At 35.3% G+C, this 22,367-nt stretch overlaps 1 protein-coding gene across 2 annotated transcripts in view; it reads right to left on the bottom strand.

Moving 5' to 3' along the window:
- Positions 1 to 22,367, bottom strand: part of GALNTL6 (polypeptide N-acetylgalactosaminyltransferase like 6) — a 1,218,179-nt gene that overhangs the window by 693,554 nt on the left and 502,258 nt on the right. The gene's annotated exons all lie outside the window — the stretch shown is intronic.

The following is a 22,367-nucleotide window of genomic DNA, read 5'->3' as shown; positions in this document are numbered from 1 at the left end:
CACTCTTAATGAAACAACTGTTTTATCCTCTTTGGTATCAGGGTTTCAAATTCGTCAGTTTGTTGAAATGTTGTGCTCTTGTTGATGTACATTTTTCCTGTTGTTATATAATAGAAATAAGGATGAATAATATGCTTTAAAACTGTTTCCATGGAGCACATAATTAAGATTTAGATGGATTTCCTGAAGAGATCTAAAAATTTAACTTCTGTAATATTTATGTTTAATTAGTCAGTTTTAGTCATGGAGTGTTTCAATGGCTGGACAGTATTTAAAGCCTGAAGGGAAAAACAACCATAGTCTCTAAACAGAATAAATTAAAATCTAATGTAAAATAACTGTTAACTGAGCACAACCACATAATAAGATTAAATTAAGATCCAAATCAAGATGTTATCACATTCCTAGTGAAAACTCTAAAAAGAAATCTCAGATTCATTTTTTTTCATTGTTGGAACCATCTGAGAAGATGAAAAAGAAGTATTTTAAAAATTGTATTCCTTTATTCATTATTTAACCTAATAATTTATTATTTTTAACAATATTCATTAAACAAGTAAATTTTGACATTTTCAGACAATGAAAAGTGTTTGAAAACCCATCAAAATTATAACATGATATGGGCACAAAAATGCTGTAAAAACATGAAATTCATTTTAGGATAACTTAAATGTCAAAAAATATATATAAATATGAAAAAGATCTGTCAGTAATTTCCATGGGAGTACAGTAAGATAGATGTTTTTGCTTATAATGCACAGATCTGGAAAATAGTGTTTCTGAAGTTCAGCATACCTGGTCATAACTATGTGGAGCCATTGATTCTTCTGAACAAGGTCAAAGAGCCCAACTAATTGTGCTTTGATATATCAATATTCATAATTTGCACCTACTTGTGAGAACCATCACACCTCACAATGTCCTTAGAATGAGGGTGATATTCCCAATGAAGCCATTTGTTTTTTAAACATCAGGGCAAGCTATTGTACATATCACTTGCCTATTAATTAAAGAGGACTTGCATTCAGAGTAATATCGTATAAACCATCAACAGGGGCCAGGCACAGTGGCTCATGGATGTAATCCCAGCACTTTGGGAGGCCAAGGCAGGAGGATCACTTGAGTCCTGGAGCTCAAGACTAGCCTGGGCAACATAGCAAAACCCCATCTCTACCAAAAGTAAATATTAGCCAGGTATGGTGGCACACACCTGTCATCCCAGCTACTCGGCTGGCTGAGGCAAAATAATTGCTTGAACCCAGTAGGCAAAGGTTGCAGTGAGATGAGATCGCACCACTGCACAGTCCAGCCTGGGTGACAGAGTGAGACTGTCTCAAAAAAAAAAAAAAAAAAAAAAAAGGAAAAAAGAAAAAAATCAATAGGCTCATGACTTTTCAGAGTCATATACAATCCAATCAGAGAAAGGGTAGACAAGAAAGAATGCAAGACCAATCATGTGTGACAAAGGCTTTCTCTTTCAAAATGTTTTCGATAATTTATATCTGCCTAAGCTCAAATTACTATCAAATTACTCTCACACACAAAATATAAAAGGATCCATTCTATTCATTCATTCATTCATTCATTCATTCATGTCACAATAATTTACTGAAGATTTGATATAGGTCAGGCTCCAAAGTTGAGGTAAAACAATGAACGAAATCTAGTTCTTAACCTCAAGACATTTATATTATAATGAGAGATACAGAAAGATAAATAGTTACAATTTTAAAATGAAATGGATAGTGTAGAAGTTTAATAGAGTGCTATAAGATTATTTGAGAGAGGCCCATAAGCCAATTTGGAAAATGTAGAAATTCAAGTGAGAACTGAAGGTGGCCTGCAGAGGACAGGTTCAAAGTGTACATAGGAAGAGAATTCACACAACTTGGTAACTAGGAGATGTGATTAAAGAGGAGTCTTACATTTTGGACATGGACAACTGATCCGATAAAATACAGAATGACAGAGGAGCCTGTGTGAGGGACGCACTGAAGGTTTCAAAGATTGAGAGCAACGATAATGAATTCAATTTTGACCATGTATTGTTGAGATGTCAAAATGACATCCAGTTGCAACGCAGCTTTCATATATCATATACACACCTATCTGTCAATTTAGATGTCTATCTATCTATATATATGTGGGTGCATAGCTCAAGGTAAAAATCTATTTTGCTGGGGGAAGAGGCTCATGAGAGATAAGCTCTAGTAGATGATGCTGGTGCATCAATGCCTCCTTAGCACTCACCATTCCAGTATAAGCCAAGAGGGTCCTATTATACATCTCTGCAGATAGCAAAGTGAGTACTTTGTCTCATCTCTGCACAAAGGGCAGATCAGAAGTTCTGGGAGAAATTAATTCCCCTAGAGCAAGTATCAACCAACGAATAATGGAAGTTAGAGAATAAATAGTCACATGGTGGGATAACCCTGAGGTGTGTTCTATATTTTCTCCCATAGTTTCCCAGCAAGATTATACCACAGTTGCCCATAGTGATCAGCAGTTTGACAAGGCGTCTTTTACTGGTTACTTTCCCTTTTCTGTCTTCCTTTTTCACATTGCCCGCACCGCACCACTCTACATTCTGTGATTACTTCCTAAACAGTATTATAGTCAAATTTTTGTTTCAGGGTCTGCTTCCAGAGGAACCCAAACTTAGACATAGGCAAATAAGTTATACCTCACTTGGTGGGAACAGTCTCTTGAATCAACGTCCTGGTCAAGATTCACATTAATCAATGTGCTGGTCAAATAGGCAACACTCTTATTTTTGTTGAGTTGGGAAGGTTGCAGTTTGTTATACTTGGAGATAATTTTAAATAAGTTTTTAAAAAACAGTGATCACACATGCATTTCATCACTTCTTTCAGCTTTTGAATTATTACTGGTGCTCTGCTCAGAGACGTCTCTAGGCCTATGAAACACAACTATGAAGACTTTACAGTGGATACATAAAAATGGTCTCATCCTCATTAGTTGATTATTAGTAGTAACGTTGCCTTTTTATATTGACATCTGTAACTTATTTTTCAATTAGACTACATTATAAACTCCTTACTATTTCATGCCTGATGATTATGTATCAAATATTGAAAAGTCACATCACACTTTATGATCAGACTATCGAGGTTCAAATGATAGCTTTGCCACTTACTGTCTGTGTGACAATGGGCAAGTTATTTACCCTCTGTAAGATTAACTTTCCCACACAGGATAATGTGGGAGCAAGAAAAAAAAAATACCTCTGCATAATGTGCTAATGAGAATTAAATTGGGTCATCTATGTAATGTACTTCATATAGCATCATAGCTAATAATAGCAAGAGTTTAATAAATACTGACATTATTACGGTCATTGTTGTTTAAATTATATTATTTCATTGTCAAATCCTCTGTGGAAGAAGATGTGGAACTAGTAAAGACAGGAACTGCAGAAGAGACAGTGAGAGACATTTAGGATACAAAGATGAATACATTTCAGTCTCTTCCCTTAAGGGTTCACAGACCAGTGAGCAGATATATAAAATGATTAGACTCAAAGAAGACAAGTGACATCATAGATGGCACATAGACATTGAGAGCCTGAAGGAAGTGTGACTAACTTTGTCTGATAGAATTAAGGAAATCTTTATCAATGAGTCTGTATGTTGAGAACAGATCATGAAAAATCTTGAAAACGATTCTAGGGAATTTGGATGTTAGCCTGCAGTCAACATGAAGTACTTCAAATATTGTTAATCGCACGGAAGACTGGATCGTGTTTACATATTCCTTTGGCAGCAGGGCAGACAATGTGTTGCAAATGGCAGAGACTAGAAGCAGAAAGATTAGCCCTTGTAATAATTCTAGCAAAAAATAATGAGGGTGCAGATCTGATTTTCACTCGAAGGAAAGCCAGCTCCTTTGTAAAAGCACTTAATCTGATTGAATTATATTTGGTCATTCTAGCACTTAAGCTGCTCCAAAGAAAAACTGAATCACTGCCAACCTCAGGCATTGGATTCAAGAAGTTGTGATCCAGATGACTACCCCATAGTATTACTAGAAATAGTGAAGCACATCCAGGGCTTTATTAAGGCTCTGCGCCTGCATATTTTAGGTTTCATGTCAAGTCAGGTTGAGAATAAAAGTTTGCAAATATGAAGATGATGTACCAATATGGAACTCAGTTTAATAAATAAGTAAAATAAAGTCAAACACAATTTATATGCTTTTTATGGTTACAAATGTGTATAAATTCACAAATAGAAGAAGAAAATAGGGACAAATGAAAACATGTGTTGAAATAGGTTTCTAGGAATATGGGTGTAATTATTGCATTTCATATTGCTGTATTATCTTCAGATAAGCATTTGCATAAAATTACCTTGCAGTTTAGGAATAGCTCAGAGGTAAGGACATCTGTTTGTTGAGTTGCAGTTTATATAGATGGATAAAAACTAATCCTTCAAATTTTAAAAGCACCAGGAAGACAAAAGATATAGTTTGAGTTATTTAAAAATTTACTTGAGAGAAATGACAAGTTGTGAAGGCATTTAAAAATCTGAAAAACAACCCTAAATTATTTTGTAAACATTCTGCTAGACCTTTCAAAGTAATGAAACCTCAATGGCAAATTTTCTCAGTCTTCTGTTTTTCCAAAACAGAATAAATATTTTCTGATTTTTTATATTGGCATTTGCTAAACTGAAAGATTTTAAAAATATAGGTCAATAGTATTGTTTAATGCATACTTAACATTTATTCCTTTTATGGTTACATTAATTTATCTTTATTATTTCATTGATTTTATTAAAATAAGTGTTTTTTCCAACAATAAAAAAGGCCAAAAATTAAATTTTAATTACAAATACTTGGAATAAATACCAGACTTATCAGTGACTTACTTTTGTGTAAAAGAGATACTTTAGTATGTATGCAACAATGTCAATGTTTATATTATGGGCATTTAGGTGAATTTTCATTTGGAGATCTTAAAACCTTCATGTATTCTTCACCATCACTTAAACATTACTTCTCACTGCCTACTGTTGTGTGTTTTGTTTTGGAAAGAGTGTTAAAACTCACATTTAAAAAATTCTAGCTCTGAGATTGCAGCTTTTGAGTAAAATGTTTGAATGTTTAAATATTTCAATCTTTAGATCATTCTGTTAGCTTATTCAAAGTATGGCTTTATTTTTTGTTTTGTTTTGGTTTTTATTTACCTATATAATAACAATAGTCAGGAGGTTATGTGGTGGTAATAACCACTCCCAAATTTCAATGGCTTAAAATAATAACTATTCTCTTTCTTGCTTCCTTTATCTGTTCAACACTAGTTGGAAGGAGGGTCTCTGCTCACTGTGGTTAGCAGAAATAGCCAACATCTTGACCACTGTCAATAATTGTGGTATATATAAATGAGAACACTGATGGCTATTAAGCTAGTAATTAGATGATGTATCCCTAAAATGGCATATTGTTATCTGCTTACAGTTCATTGGTCAGAACTACTCATACGGTCCAGGGGCTCAGAATGTGCAGTCTCGTATTGTACAGAAAGAATATAGTCACAAGTATTTGGCAAATGACACTAGTGAAATCAACCATTTCAGTCTTCCACCTTCTTTAGAACAAAACAAGAAAAGAACATTTTACTTCTTGGACAAAATTTAATGGAAAAATGAAAGAGATTGAATTTCTTCACCGATGAAAAACAGAATATTTACAGCCCCATATCTATAGAAGCATGACAAGAGGATATTAGAGCTGCAACCACATTTAAGAAGTCATCCATTTAAGCCCCCCATTTAATTGAGAATTGAGACAGAGTTTTAGAGAGTTAAACATTAATTATTTTACAATTTAATTGGAAAGGCATTGTACCAGGTGAAAAAGTGATACAACGATGAGGCACTGTTCCTGAACTAGGAAGTTTATAGTTTTTCTGAAAATTCAGTAATTATCACCTACACAGGAGGTAACACAAGCAATGAATAAGAATCCAGCATTCTTCACTTTTGATTACATAATCTTTTGGAAATGTCATTCTATCATTGGCCCTTTAAGGCATCTTTATACTAATAGAGTTAATTAAATTATATAAATATTATAATATTTTAAGGAGGGGTAGGCAATTACTTGATTAGCTCAAACGTTTTTGTGAGATATCTGCTGTATCCTCCATAAATATTTTTGTAGATAAACAATTCAATAAAATGTATGACAAAATACCCATCACAAAAAATTTATGATGAACTGTCATTTGAATAGAGGCTCTAACAGTCACTAATATTATGTTATCAGGTGGCTAAAATAAGTAGAAATAGTGCCCACTATGCACAATATTCCTATATTGGTTTTGTGTATTTAAATAATAATACGGATTTTTGCTATTTCTGTCTAATATTATTTTCAGGTAAAATTATGTTTGAGATTTCCTCTTTTAGTCAAATGTACTAACAAGGACCATATTTACCTTTCTACTTGATTCAACGGTATTAGTCTGTTTTCATGCTGCTGATAAAGATATACCCAAGACTAGGCAATTTACAAAAGAAAGAGGTTTAATTGGACTTACAGTTCCATATGGCTGGGGAAACCTCACAATCATGGAGGGAGGGAAGGAGGAGCAAGTCAATATACTTACGTGGATGGCAGCAAGCAAAAAGAGAGCTTGTGCAGAGAAACTCTTGTTTTTAAAACCATTAGATTTCGTGAGACCCATTTACTATCACGAGAACAGCACAAAAAAGACCCACCCCCATGATTTGATCATCTCCCACCAGGTCCCTCCCACAACATGTGGGAATGATGGGAGCTACAAGATGAGATTTGGGTAAGGACACAGAGCCAAACCATCTTACCAACTAAACAACTAGATTTTTAAATATGAAACAATTATTTTCAAGGCATTGAATATCAAGCAACAAACAATAGTGGCTTTCAGAAACAGGATACAATTTCCCCTGCTTATACTCTAGCCTGAGATTCCAGGGCATGGTGAATTTAAGAGAAACACACACAGATCCAAATGATCTCCCTAAGATAAGAAAATGGAGCCAAGAGTCCTGGGGACCAAAGTGGCTAGAGTTTGCAAGATAGAGCACTCTAAAGGAATGAGCTGCACACACAACTTAGGGGATCTGCAGAGTCCTCCTCACATCTTCAGCTAAGCACTGATCAGTGCAAGCATACAAAGGAACAGCCCTGATCTGGGGAATAAAATCCAAGAATGGATTAGAGGAAATAATACCTATCATTTGCATAGGGTATAAAATAATGCTTTTGGAAAATTCGGTGGAATATGGAAAGAGTTAGATGGGTTTTATCTCAGCAGGGTGGCAAATTATCCCTAGCCTAAATACAGCTCTGATCCAACTTAGCTTAAAAGCAAGATCTTATAGTATCAAACTGTTTTCATGTAACTTAAATTCATTATGTAACAAAGCTCAATAATATTTATAGTAATAAAAAATATTTTCACCTTTGAAGGTAAAATCACAATGTCTGATACCAAATAAAAATTTACAGCCCTACACTTCAAAACTCATTTTATGAGGCCAGCGCTACCCTGATGTCAAAGATGGGCAAAGACACCACAAGAAAGGAAAACTCTAGGCCAATATCTCTGATGAATATAGATGCAAGAATCCTGAATAAAATACCAGCAAACTAACTTCAACAGAGCTTTAAAATGATCATACACCATAATCAAGCTGGACTTATCCCTGGGATGCAAGGATGTTTCAAGGTATGAAAATTAATTAATGTGATACACCATATTAACAAAATAAAAAAATAACACCCATGATCATCTCAATAGATGCAGAGAAAGTATTGACAAAATAGATACATTTTAAAGGTAAAGACTCTCAACAAACTAGAAATAAAAGAAAATTAATTCAACTTAATACATGCCATATATAAAAAGCCCACAGCTAATATTACATGCAATTATGAAAAATTGAAAGCTTTTCCTCTAAGATCAGGAACAAGACAGAGATACTCAATTTTGAGACTCCTATTCAACACAGAATTATCAATTTTAGCTAGAATAATTCAATATAAGAAAGAAAGTTTTGCTGTTGTTGTTTCAAGATGGCCTCAGCCACAGAAAAAACAGCAAAACAGTACATAAAGATCAACACCGTGAGCTTTAATTCAAGAAGAAAAATGGGAATCTACTGGAATTGTGAAGGACACCCCAGATCCTAAAGAGAAGACTATGTACAAACAGCCCCTGTGACAGCATCTGGCTGTCAAAAGTGAGTCAAGTGTTGATACATGAGAGGGGCAGAGAGTTTTCCTTTGTAACTCACCTTTCCACTGGGTATTTGTCCAGGTCAAGGGAGACCACTTTGTTTCTCCCAGCTTTGGAGCTAACTTGGGGAGAGACTTGGAGAAGCTGAGAGGGGAAGACATTGGGAAAAGTGGCAGCATTTTCGCTGACCTGGGGTTGAGAGCAGGATGCCGTTTTTAATCCAGGAGCATACAGAGTCAGTCACTCTTTGGCAACCCAAGTGTAGCCACACAGGTATTTTAGTCTCAGGCCAGGGATTGAAGTGCTTGCTCTGGAGTTTGGTAGGAGCCTCCAGAGCCAGAATTGAGCAGCAAATGTGGAAAATGCCCCAGGAGTAGGCACTGGAATTGTGCCCTCTCCTTGCCACAGGTCTAGGGCAAGAGAAGAACTACTGCAACCATGATTTCTCCTGGGTGAGGAGACTTGCAGCCAGGGCCCACTTGGTGACCTGGCAACTCTGCCTGTGTGTGTGTGTGTGTGTGTGTGTGTGTGTGTGTGTGTGTGTGTGCGCGCGCGCGCGTGTGTGTGTGTGTGATTGCTGGATGTCGCAGTCTGCTCCCCTGAGATCCAGATACAGAGAGGTCTTCTCTACTCCATGCTCAGAAATATCTGCAGACATTCAGAGCATATGCTCACCTGGATTAACAGCCTGAGCTGTCCCACCCTTCTTATGCAGAGACCATAGTGTGCAAAGCACTCTCTGTTTTATGCCCAGGCAGATCTCCAGGCATTCAGAGAGCTCACTCATCCATATCAACAGCCTGAGTGTCAACCACTTCTGTGGAGAGACCATGTGAAGTGAGGCCCTCTCCCCTCCATGACTGGACAGATCTCTAAGCTTATAGAACCTCCACCCTCCTGGATTAAGACTTTAGGCTGCCCTCCCTCCCCGTGCAGAGAAGTTACCGCTCAAGAGGTTTCCCAGCTCCAGGCCTATGCACATTTCTTGGTGCTTGGTGGCTGCCCCCTGGATTCTCCCTTCAGGGAACCTTTAAGCAGACCTACCTGGCCTGACTCTGTCCATCTTGGCTCACCCCCTGTAGCTGAGCAGGGAGTTCAGGCCACTGTGTATGCCAGGAATCAGTCCGTTGCCTCAGGCATATCTCGCAGTAAACAAGGATCAAATATATATACCCAGCCACATTGACCACAGCTGGCTTTTACCCAGAAGTGATATCTACTGGCCTGTAGCTGGAACTGCACAGCCCAATATAAAACCACACAACTTCTGCCAAAAGACCCTATCCAACATTCTCTACAGTCATACCCCCTAGGAACGGGGTAGAGGGAAAGAACATAAAACAACATTATAGGGAAAGAGAGAAAAAAAAATCCTATTTACACAAAAATAATTACAAAAGTTAGAAGTGCCAGGATCTCCAGATGAAAAGGACCCAGCATAAGAATTTTTAGCACCAGAAAAAACAAAAAAAAAATTGAACATTGTGACAGCACGGAAGGATCACGCTCGCTCTCCAGCAATAATCCCTATCCAAAATAGAAACCCCAACATGGCAGGTAAAGAATTGGATAACAAGGACGAAGAATGATATTCAAGACAAGGTTGAAAAGCAACACAAATAAACTTCCAAAGAAAGCCAATAAATGAAGGAAGAGATTAACATCTTAAAAAAATAACCAGAGTTTCTAGAACTAAAAAATTCACTTAATGTATTTCAAAATACGTTAAAGACTTTCATCAGTAGCCTAAATCAAACAGAAAAAGAATTTCAGAGCTCAAAGATCAGGTTTTCAAGCTAACCTAGTCAAGCAAAAGTTTTTTTTTTTTTAATTAGAAAATGAATTAAGTCTTCGAGAAACATGGGATTATGTAAAGCAATCAAACCTATGAATTCTTAGCATTCCTGAGAGAGAAGAAGAAAAAGTAAACAACTCAGAAAGTATATTTGAGATAATAATGCAAAAATAATTCTCTGATTTTGCTAGAGAAATAGGTGTCCAGATGCAAGAATCCAGAGATCACCTATACGATGCTATACAAAACAAACATCACCAAGGCATATAATCACCAGTCTGTCCAAGGACAACAACAACAACAACAACAACAACAAATCTTAAAGACAGGTAGAGTAAAAGGTCAGATTCTCAACAGCAACAACAAAAATCAGGTTAACAGCAATTTCCCAGTAGAAACCTTGTAAGTCAGAAGAGATTGAGGCCTTCTGTCAGCATTCTTGAAAAAAAAAAAGAAAGAAAGAAAGAAAGAAAGAAAAAAAGTAATGTACTGCTAAACTAAGCTTTCTAAGCAAAAGAGAAATATTTTCCAGACATATCATCACAAAGGGAACTTATTGCCAATAGACCAACCTTATAAAAGATCCATATAGGAGTTCTTAACACAGAAACAAAATAATTATACCTGCTACCACAAACACACACTTAAGTACATAGCCCATAGAATCTATGAAGCAACTACACAGTAGAAACTACAAAGCAACCAGTTAACCACAATAGAATTAAAACCTCACATATCATTATTAACCTTGAATGTACATGGTCTAACCTTGAAGGTACATGGTCCTACTTAAAAGGTACAGGGTGCCAAGTTGGATTAAAAAATAATAGTAATAAAAGACCAATCCATCTGCTGTCTGCAAGAGAACCATCTTAAATGTAAGGATACCCATAGGCTTAAAGTGAAAGGTTGGAGAAAAATCTATTATACAAACAGAAAACAAAAAAGAGCAGGGGTCATTATTCCTATATCAGATAAAACAGACTTTAAATCAATGACAGCAAAAAAGGGAAAAAGAAAGACATTATATAATGATGATAGGGCATTGCATAATGATAGAGTTCAATTCAACAAGAATACTTAACTATTCTAAATATATGCATACCAATGTTGGAGCATAAAAATTTATAAAACACATGTCTACAAAAAGACATAGCCACACAATAATGGGTGGTGGTCGGGGGGTGCTGCTCTCACTGACAGCATTAAAGACATCTATAAGGCAGAAAACTAACAAAGAAATTCTGAACTTAAATTAACACTTGATCTATTGTAACTGATAGACATCTCCAGAGTACTCCACCAATCAACCACAGAATACACGTTTTTCTCATTTGCATGCAGAATATATTCCAAGACTGGCCACATGCATTGCCATGAAGGAATTCTCAGTAAATTCAAAAAAATCAAAGTCATACCCACTATACCTTTGGACCACAGGAATAAAAATAGAAATCTAGGCCGGCATGGTGGCTCTTATCTGTAATCCCAGCACTTTGGGAGGCTGAGGTGGGCAGATCATGAGGTCAGGAGTTTGACACCAGCCTGACCAACATGGTGAAACCCCGTCTCTACTAAAAATCCAAAAAAATTAGCTGGGCATGGTGGTGTGTGCCTGTAATCCGAGCTCCTCAGGAGGCTGAGACAGGAGAATCACCATGAACCTGGGAGGCGGAGTTTGTGGTGAGCCCAGATTGAGCTACTGCACCCCAGCCTAGGCAACAGAGTGAGACTCTGTCTAAAAAAAGAAAAAAAAAGAAATCTATACCAAGAAGAGCTCTCAAAAACACCTAACTACATAAAAATTAAACAACTTGCTTCTTTTGAGTAAACAAATTAATTAAGATATAAATAAAAAATTATTTGAAATAAAAAAGAGAGACACATATCAATATCCTGAAATGCAGCAAAAGCAGTGTTAAGAGGAAAGTTCATAGCACTAAAGTCTTATGTCAAGAAGTTAGAATAGTCTCAAATTAACAATCTAACATCACACATAGAAGAACTAGAAAACAAAACAGAAACAAAATAACCCTGACGCCAAGTAGAAGAAAATAAATAAATAAAATCATAGTGGAACTGAATAAAATTGAGACTCAGAAATTTATACAAAGGATCACAAAACCAAAAGTTGATTACTTGAAAGGACAAACAAGATCAATGGACCATTAGCTATATTAACAAAGCAAAAAGAGAGGTTCCAAAAGCACAATAAAAAACAACAAAGATGACCCTACAACCCATCTAACAGAAATACAAAAGATCTTCAGAGACTAATACAACCACATCTATACACACAAATTGGAAAATCTAGAGGAAATGGATAAATCCATGGAAACATAAAGCAACCAAGATTGAATCAGGAAGAAATTGAAATCCTGAAAGGACCAATATCAAGTTCCAAAATTGAATACAGTAATAAAAAATCTGCCAACCGAAACAGCCCTGGACCAGAAGGATTCACAGCCAAATTCTACCAGATATGCAAAGAAGAGCTGGTACCAATTCTACTAAAACTGTTCCAAAAAATTGAGGAGGAGTGACCACTCCCTAACTCATCCTACAAAGCTAGCATCACTCTGATACCTAAATCTGGCAGAGACACAACGAATAAAGACAACTACAGGCCAATATTCCTGATGAACATAGATGCAAAGATTCTCAAAATACTAGTGAACTGAATTCAGCAGCACATCAAAAAGTTAATTCACCATGATAAGTAGGCTTTATTCCTGGGATGCAACATGGGTACAACATATGCAAATCAATCAACTTGATTCAGAACGTAAACAGAATTACACGCAAAAGTCATATGATTGGCGGGCGGATCACGAGGTCAGGAGATCGAGACCATCTTGCTAACACATGAAACCCTGTCTCTACTAAACATACAAAAAATTAGCTGCCGGGCACCTGTATGGCGTGAACTCGGGAGGCGGAGCTTGCAGTGAGCCTAGATCGCGCCACTGCACTCCAGCCTGGGGGCCAGAGTGAGTGAGACTCCATCTCAAAAAAAAAAAAAAGGTCATATGATTATCTCAATAGCACAGAAAAAGATTTTGATAAAATTCAATATCTCTTCACTATAAAAACCTTCAACAAACTAGGCATTGAAAAAACTTACCTCAAAATAATAAGAGCCACAAAACCACAGTCAAACATTCTCCTGAATGGGCAAAAACTAGCATTCCCCTTAAGAACAGGAAAAAGACAAGGATGGCATTCTCACCATTCCCATTCAACATGTACTGGAAGTCCTAGCCTGAGCAATTAGGCAAGAGAAGGAAATAAATGCAACCAAATACAAAAAGATAAAATCAAATTTTCTTTTTCTCTGATGACATGATTACACGTCTCGAAAACCCTATAGACTTTGCCAAACAGCTCCTAAAACTAATAAACAACTTCAGTAAAGTTTCAGAACAAAAAATTAATGTCAAAAAATCAGTAGCATTTCTGTACACCAAAGAAGAAATTGAGAACGCAATCCTGTTTCCAATAGATACAAAAAAAGATGCTAAGAATAAATTTTACCAAAGATGTGAAAAATCACTACAAGCAAAATTACAAAACACTGATGAAATAAACTGAAGATAAAACAAATGGAAAAATATACTATACTCATGGAGCTGAAGAATTGATGTCATTAAAATGACCATATTTTCCAAAGAAATTTACAAGTTCAACACAATCCTTATCAAAATGCCAACACTATTTTTCACAGAATTAGAAAAAGCCGTCCTAAAATTAACATAGAACCAAAAGAGAGTCCAAATAGCCAAAGCAGTCCTAAGCAAAAAGAACAAAGCTGAAGCCATCACATCACCTGACTTCAAAATACATTACAAAACTATAGTAACCAAAGTATAGTATCGGTAGTATAGTATAGTATAGTATAGTATAGTATAGTATAGTATAGTATAGTATAGTATAGTATAGTATAGTATAGTATAGTAGTATAGTATAGCATAGGATAGGACAGGACAGGACAGGGCAGGACAGGACAGGACAGGACAGGATAGGACAGGACAGGACAGGATAGGATAGGATAGGATAGGATAGGATAGGATAGGATAGGATAGGATAGGATAGGTTAGCACAGCATAGTATAGTATAGTAAAGTGCAGTAACCAACGTATAGTTGACAAGAACTTACATTGGGAAAAGGAAACATATTAGAAGAAAACATTGGGAAAACTCCCCTGGATGTTGGTTTAGGCAAACAATTTATGACTAAGACCTCAAAAGCATAGACAACAAAACCAAGAATAGATAAGAGGGACTATATTGAATCACAAATTTTCCACACAGCAATGAAAATGAAAACAATTAACAGAAAAAGAGACAAGCTGCTTAATGGGAGAAATTTTTTGCAGACTATTCATCCAAAAGGAGACTAATAGCAAGAATATAAAAGGAACTCAACAGAAAGAAAAACAAATAATAATATTAAAATGTGGGCAAAGGACATTGATGTACATTTCGGGTTTTTTTTTAAATTTGTTTTTATTTTTATTTATTTATTTATTTATTTTTGAGACAGAGTTTCACTCTTGTCACTCAGGCTGGAGTGCAATTGCACGATCTCAGCTCACTGCAACCTCCATCTCCCATGTTCAAGTGATTCCCCTGCCTCAGCCTCCCGAGAAGCTGGGATTACAGGCATGCAACACCATGCCCAGCTAATTTTGTATTTTTAGTAGAGACAAGGTTTCTCCATGTGGGTCAGGCTGGTTTAGAACTCCCGACCTCAGGTGATCTGCCCGTCTTGGCTTCCCAAAGTGCTGGGATTACAGGCGTGAGCCACCGTGCCTGGCCATCAATGTACATTTATAAGACGAAGACATACAAATGACCAAGTGGTATGTAAAGAGAGGCTCAATCATTAATTATCAGAGAAATACAACTCAAAACCACAATGAGATAACAACTTATCCCAGTTAGAATGGTGATTATTAAAAAGACAATAAATAACAGATGTTGGCAAGCACGCAGAGAAAAGGCAACTTTTGTACACTGTTGGTGGGAGTGTAAACTAGTATAGTCAGCATGGAAAAGAGTATGAAGATTTCTCAAAAAATTAAAAACAGAATTACCATTTGATCTAATACAACTGCTGGGTATCTTCCCAATGGAAAAGAAATCAACATATGAAAAAGATACTTGGACTCACATGTTTATTGTAGCACTCTTTACAATAGCAAAGATTCATGAACATGAAATCAAGCAAAGTGTTCATGAACAATGACTGGATAAAGAAAATATAGTATATATACACAATGAAATATTTTTCAGCCAGAAAAAAATAAAATCATGTCATTTGCACAAACACAGACAAAACCGAAGATCAATATCTTAATTAAAGTAAGGTAGACACAAAAGACAAATGTCACTTGTTCTAGCTTATATGTGGGAGGTAAAAAAACAAACAAACAACAACAAAAAAAAATTTTGCTTACATGGAAATAGAGAGTGTAAAGTAGATAACAAAGACTAGGAAGGGGCCAAGGTAGGAGGGATGATGAAAAGAACTGGGTTAAAAGATAAAAACATAAAGTAAGATAGAAGAAATAAATTCAATGCTTGATAGCAGAGTAGGGTGCCTATACTTAAAAATGTATTGCACTCAAGTGACGGACACTATGGACACTCTGACTAGATAATTATGTCTTATATATATTTGTAGCAAGATTTCTCATATATCCTATAAATTTTTACAAATTAAAAAATAGTAAATATTAAAAAAATAAAATACACTGATTTTTAAATATGAGATAATTACTTAAACATACAAGACATACAAGTGGCCAACTGGCATATTAATAAATGCTCAACATCTCTAATTAGTATACTCCAAATGAAAACCACACTGAGATTTCACCTAATATCTGTCAGAAAGATTGAAATTTTTTAGTATTCCATTTATATGAATCCAATGTGATTTTAATTATATCTTTGAATAATATTTTAGTGATTGTTCTAGGAAATAAAGAATATATACTTCATTTTTCCAGTGTATTTAAAATGAATAGTTTACCATTTCACTTTGATCATTGAAATTATATTACCATGTAGATTCCTTTATACTCCCCTAAGTGACAGTTGTCTCATATATTTCTGTACATTGAAAATTACAGGAAATGTTGTTTTGCTTTAACTGCCAAACATTATTTTAAGGAACTGAGGCTCACAGCATCATTTCACTGCTACTTTGAATTCTCATGTCTTTTCCTTCTCCACCTGTTGCTATTTATTTTTTCCAGTATTTTCAATTAGCTAGGCCACACCTCTGCCTAGATTTTACATTTGAGTTCAACGAGAGTGAGAGAGGCACGTGTTTCTTCCACTTTACCCAGAAATCAGAACCTGACTGGTAGTCTCTTAACTACAAATTTAATGTTTTATAGTTCTACAGATATTTGATTTTTCTGCTTCATTTTGTGATAGCATCAGTTGGTATTTAAATAAAAATTTATATTTTATCTAAGTGTCAAATGTATTGGCATGATGGTTATAATATTCCTTCATTGTAAGTTAAATACTTGTTGAAAGTTTAGTGGTGTCTGTTGTTTCATAATTGATAATAATAAGTATTGTTCTCTTTTTTTTTTCTTAGAAAAACCTCTTGGGATTTAGAAATTTAATCTGTTCAAAGCATTTTACATTTTTAATGATTATTTTTATTCTTTTTGACCAAGTCATTGATTTATTTCCTTCTTTATACTTACTTTAACTAAATGAAATTTTCTTTACAAATTTAAACATTTAAACACATTTACCAATAAGGAACACTTTATATGTAAAGCACATTAACAAATTTTGGGATGTATGTTCACTATCATTTGATTTGAAATAATTTCTAAGTTATCTAGTTTTATATTTGATTCATGAGTCCTTTATAAATGCTATTAATTTCTAAATATTTGCATATTTATAAATATATTATTTTTATTGATTAATAATTTAATAGAAGTTTGATCAAAGAAAATACTCTGTTACTTCAATCCACTGAAATTTATTGAGAGTTATTTATATACTGGTGTATGTTCTATTTTCGTAAATATTCCATGTACATTAAAAAATGTTTATTATGCAATTATTTAATACAGTGGTTAATAAATGTAAATAAACATAAATTAAGCCTTTTTTGGTGATTTTGTTTAAATCTCCTATATTCCAACTTAATTTTTTGGTCTTTTTTTAGTCAATTACTCAGAGAATTATTAAATTTTCCAAAATACGTGTTTATAGAAAACTGCCCTTTCATAAAGGAAAATTTAACTTTAGTATTTAAAGTCATCATTCTTAGAGCCCTCAAAATTAAGTGATTTTATTTCTTTTATTCCTTTTAAACTAATATCAGAAAATACTTTCCATCTACATGATTAGTTTCAAATATATTCTTAATATTCATTAATAAGTTTGTTCAAGTAACATTGGCATCTGACTCTATCATATTATTCAACATAATTTATCTGATAATATAATCTGAAAAATGAAATGATAGTATATTTTTAAGGATCTCTTAATTATATTAACATATTTCAGATTAAAATGAATATATATACACATATGTAAAATATGACATTTGGAACATTTCTCATATAATGGTAAATGAGTTAACATATTATCGCATAAACACAATCATAATAAACAGGCCGAAAGTTATATTCTGAGATGCCTTTAGGGCTCATAGTCTAAATGGTTATGATTTTGTGCCATTTTGGAATAATCAAAGGAATTCCCCGAAATAGTGATGGAGTGTCAACTCATTTCCAGTCAGTTTTATTAGGGTCTGTGTGGAAGGGAAACGGATTCAAAATACTACAATTTGTTTGACCTCATGGCTAGAGCAAAACTGATGTTTTAGACACCTTTATAAGTAACAGTGCCAGCAACTTAGACTCTATACTAGTTTATTAGTTGGTTAATTTATTGCCTACTAGTCTACTACAAGCCTTGTAACGTGGCTTTAATGATAGATAGCAGTTCAGGTAGTTCAGTTCTGTGAAATACAGATTTCCTAAGCAAAATTATCAGAATAGCTAATAATACTATAGTTAGCAAACCAATTATTTAAAAATCTATATAAAGGGTCTGAAATGTTCAGAAAGGAAATTTCTTTATTTTCTTTCAATCTTTTGTCATTGCATGATTTCTTGCAAAACTATTTTGGTTCAGTTAAGGTTGTCTCTTTCCATTCTCAATAGAAGAATAAAATGTCAACTTGGCACCTGGGTAGTGACAAACATGCAATAAAGCATATCCGTATAAATCATTTCCAAGCACCAATTTACATAGTAATTGTGTTCATGTCAGCGTATTCAATTTTCAATGGCTGGTTTTAGTCACACTGTTTTTCTATTCTAATCTTGCCCATGTCAGTTACCTTTGATAAGGCAGTGATATCTAGTAAATTATTTTGCTTTTGACAGGTCTGAAAAATTAGTCTGGACTACCAAGTATATGTGAGCATGTTTGAATGAGGGGGTCATTACTATTTATTTATCCATGCAGTTATCCTTTTGTTTGCTCACTTACTCTATAGAAACCTATTTTGTAAATTGACATTTTATTTAGTAATCTAATTAAAATGTTATGTATTATGATATTTTATGTCTTTACTGAAGGATGAAATAATTTGTTGTGTTCCTGCAGCCACGTATTCATGAAGCATGGCAGAAATATAGTGGATATATAGGTTGTTGCTTTTTAAATAAATTTGAAAAGATTTCTGCCATTATTTTTCAGAATATTTTTTCTACTACTAACTCATCTCCCGTCCTTCAGAAATGCCCCTTATATTCATGTTGGTTTGCTTGATGTTGTCCTGCATTTATCTGAGTCTGTGTTTATTTTTCTTCATTCTTTTTTCTTCTTATTCTCCATTGATATGGTTTGGCACTGTGTCCCCACCCAAATCTCATGTAGAATTATAATTTCTAATGTTGAAGGTGGGGCCTGGTGGGAGGTGACTGGATTATGGGGGTGGTTTTTAATGGTTTTGCACCATCCCTCTAGTGCTATCTCACAGAATTCTCACGAGATCTGGTTGTTTAAATGTGTGTAGCCCCTCCACCTTCACACTCTCTCTCCTGCTCTACCACGTGAAGAAAGTACCTACTTCCCCTTCCGCCGTGATTGTGAGTTTCCTGAGGCTTCTCCAGCCATGCTTCCTGTACAGCCTGCAGAACCATGAGTTAATTTGAACTTTTTTCCTTATAAATTACCCAGTCTCAGGTAGTTCCTCATAGTAATGTGAGAAGGAATTCATACATTCATATTCCATAATCTCTATTTGTCTTCAATGTTGGTGTTATAGGTGGTGAATCTGTACGGGTCTGTGGCAACCTTAATTCTTACCTCCTCAGAAGAAAGAATTCAACCAAGGGGGTGTAAGGTAGAGTGAAAGACCAAGGCAAGTTTTAGAGCAGAAGCGAAAGTTCATTAAAAAGCTTTAGAGCAGGCATGAATAGAAGTGACCTACACATGGAAGAGGGCCAAGTGCCTGAATTGAGTGATCAAGTACATGGTTTGACCTTTTGACTTTGGGTTTCATATGTTGGCATGTTTCTAGGGTCTTGCATGACTTCTCTGATTCTTCCCTTGGGTGGGCAGTCCGCATGCAGTGTGCTTACTGGAGTTGTATGAATGCTCACTTGAGGCGTTCTTCTCTTACCAATATGAATGTTCCTAGAGGGTCATATACCAGTTAAACTCCACCATTTTGCCTCTTTGTGTGCATGGTTTGAGTTCACTTGCCCGGCTCCTGAGATCTTATCAGGAAGCTGCTGATCACCAGTTTCAGATGTTTCTCTCTATTAGAAGACTGCCTTTCCCTGGTGCCAGCTGTGACGAATTCTTATCTTAGAAAGCCAGTTTAATAACTGCCTGACCATCACCTGATGGTTGCCTGACATTTCTGGTGGTGGGGAACCCTCTCCTGCCCTGCTCATGTCTGCCTGACTACCTACTGTAACATTGATATTTCTTCCTTCTATCAGTTGCAATCTTCTCTTAAGCCACTCAGAATAACTTTTTATTTTAGCTATTGCAGCCTTCAACTCTAGAAGTTTTGTTTGGTCTTTTTTGTTGTTTTCTAATTTCTCCCTTTATTTATGTTGTCTATTTAATGAAACATTATCATAATACCTTTCTTTGTTTCTTTTATTATGTTTCCTTTAGTTCAGTGGAGGTATTGATGATGGCTAGTTTGGAGTCTTTTTCTGTTATATTTAATCTCTGATTTCTCTCACAAAGAGTTTGTATTACCTGCATTTTTATTATTTTGGGGGGTCACACTTTTCTGATTCTTTGCATGGCTTATAAGTTGTTGTTGGTAACAGAATATTTCAGATGATATATTTTAGCAACTCTAAGTACTGATTATTCTACCTCCCACTTGGACTTCTTATTGTTATTTGCTTGTTTTTTTTTTTTTTTTTTTTTAGTAACTGGCCTGACTACAGTAGCCCCCACCACCCAACCCCTACATCCATGGGGGATATGTTCTACGACCCTTAGTAGAAGCCTAAAACTGCAGATAGTACCTAACTCTATATTTATTATTATTTTCCAGTATATACACACCTATGATGACATTTAATTTATAAATTTGGCAGAGGAAAGGATTAATGACAATAACTAATAATAAAATCAAACAATTAAAATAATATACTGTAATAAAAATTGTGTTAATATGGTCTCACTCTCTCTCCAAATATTTTATTGTACTGTACTCACTTATTTTTTGACTATGATTGACCACAGGTAAATAAAGCCTCAAAAAGTGAAATCACAGATAAAAGAAAACCACTGTATTTTGGTGAAGTCTGTTTCTTTTCATCACATGGTTAAGTCTCCTGTGTGGCTCCTCCGGGAGCTGTGGCTTTGGGAACGCCCACATTCAGCCTGAGATGACAGCGGTATTCGCAGGGATTTCTTTCTCTCTTTCCTGACCACATCCCGCTGTTAAATACCACTAATTGCTGGTTGATTGCTTTCTTGTTTTTAACAATCCCCTAGGATATAAATTGTTCTACACACTAATCTATTCCATTTGTGGCTCATTTGAAGGGTTAGTTTTTGAAGTCTCTCTGTGATATTTGTTCTGACACTAGAAGGCATCCTCCCAAGTTTCTCATTCTTTATTTCTCCATTGCAGAATGGCTGGCCTACAGTCTAGGCTGTGTCTTCATAAATATACAAACCACCACCGTCCAATTACTTTTCATCACAGTCTCTGCTGTTTTTCAGAGTGACCTTAGATTTGAACTTCTCTATGCAATGTTGCAAAGAAGTCAGTTTCTTTGGGAAGATATTTGGTGCTATATGTTCTGTGCCTTGCTTCTCTCTCAGGCAAAATCTCTGAAGCAAAGCTCTGGAGATAAGGGTGGAGACAAGGCCAAGATGCCTGGAAGGACACCCTGCTCTAGAAAGTGAGCACTCAGGGAGAGGGGACCAGTAGCCTGAGAACATCTCTGCTTGCATCACTCACGTGAAACCACCACATCACAAGCTGTGCAAAATATAATAGGGGTCTGAAGTATTCTCAGCATGCTATACCAGATGTAGAGCCTCTGTTTCATGTGTGGTGGCTAAGAGGAAGAAGAGATGCCCACCTCTGTACTATGATTACCCAAGGCTTTCTCTTAGTAACAGGAAACAAGGAGCAGGATGAGAGATACTGAAGTCCTGCTCCTCCTAGGTAAATGGCTCTTGGGTTCGGAGTGAGGCCAGTAGAAAGCCCTGTGTTCTTGGTTGCATCTGTCTGAAGTAGTGTCTCCGACTTGCTGAGTTGGGAGAGAAGGATAGAGTGGTCTTCTTCTTTCAGATGCCACAACTTACTTTCTTACCAAATTTTCATAAATTGTCTTGAATGGATGTTTATTCCCTTTCTATTTGCCTTTAGGACCATTTCCAGAGACTTACATGTTTTTAAAGAAATAATTTTCACCAACTTCATCAGGGAGCAAGTCAGGGGAGTACCTTATGCTGACATGCCAGAGTCAACCTTTGGATGACTTCTTTATAAACTCATCTAAGTGCCTGTCACTCATATGCTTAATAAATAATTGTCAGATAACTAAAAATGTGCTTTGGGTAAGAGCACATTTGTTATTGAAAAATACTTATCAGGATTTCTAATCTTGATAAAGTATGTTTTAAGATAACGATTTAAGATAAAATTTATAGATAAATTTTTCTTTTATAAAATCAAGTACAATTATCTGTGAATATTTGAGAATGAAATTAATAGTTTTTAAGTGCACATTTAAAATATGCAAATCAAGAATCTTTATAAATGATATAAATTTATTAAAAATT

This window comes from Macaca mulatta, chromosome 5 (assembly GCF_049350105.2).
Source record: "Macaca mulatta isolate MMU2019108-1 chromosome 5, T2T-MMU8v2.0, whole genome shotgun sequence".
In the NCBI taxonomy this organism is placed as follows: Eukaryota; Metazoa; Chordata; class Mammalia; order Primates; family Cercopithecidae; genus Macaca; species Macaca mulatta.
Note: the sequence above shows the minus strand (reverse complement) of the source record. Positions and strands in the feature narration are given on the sequence as shown.